Genomic DNA, 783 nt, shown 5'->3' with positions numbered 1-783 from the left:
GTCAGATAAAGATATGGATGAATGAAGTTGTTGGGGTTTATAGTTTCATCCTAATCCACCCTCTTATACTTACTATTCTTATTAGATTCAACTTTATTATCAATGTTCATGCAACTTTCTAATTTGCTCTAAACCCGATCCCTCGGTGAAAAGAGCCTATCACCAATTACTAGTTTACTATCTCTAGTCTCCCTAGTAATTACTAACACGTTAATGACAAAAGATTAAAGCAATTGATTGTCCTATTACTATCTCTAGGCAATATTTTTTAATTAAGAGAATTCTTCTCAGTTCTAGATTTCCCCGTACGTATTGAATGAGTTAAACAATGCAAGCTTTCAACTCAGAGAAGAAAACCCAAACTATTGATAATCAAAGTATATGAATAAAATAAGAATTTCAATATAAGAGAGTTTCAAAAGGATTACATCGTTCCCCAACAACAAAGGGTTTAGTTCACCATTGTCATGGTGAGATGTTAAGTCCTTGGCAAGTGTAGCAGATCGTTATCAAGTAATATAAAATGGGTAAGTCCGAGTATCGTTTCCCAAAGGACTCTTAGGCCTTAACTTTCATGTAAACCAATCGCATAAGACTTGAGAAAAGAATTTAATTTAGGTTTTGAATGCAAAGAACAAAAGTAAACATGCAAAATGCAGTGAATCAATTGGCTAGAAAAGACTATGGGTGAATGAAGTTGTTGGGGTTTACAATTTCATCTTATCCACCCTCTTATATCTACTCTTCTTATCAACTTCGCTTATTTATCAAATTGTCATGCAA

This window comes from Vigna radiata, unplaced genomic scaffold (genome assembly GCF_000741045.1).
Source record: "Vigna radiata var. radiata cultivar VC1973A unplaced genomic scaffold, Vradiata_ver6 scaffold_491, whole genome shotgun sequence".
In the NCBI taxonomy this organism is placed as follows: domain Eukaryota; kingdom Viridiplantae; phylum Streptophyta; class Magnoliopsida; order Fabales; family Fabaceae; genus Vigna; species Vigna radiata.
Note: the sequence above shows the minus strand (reverse complement) of the source record.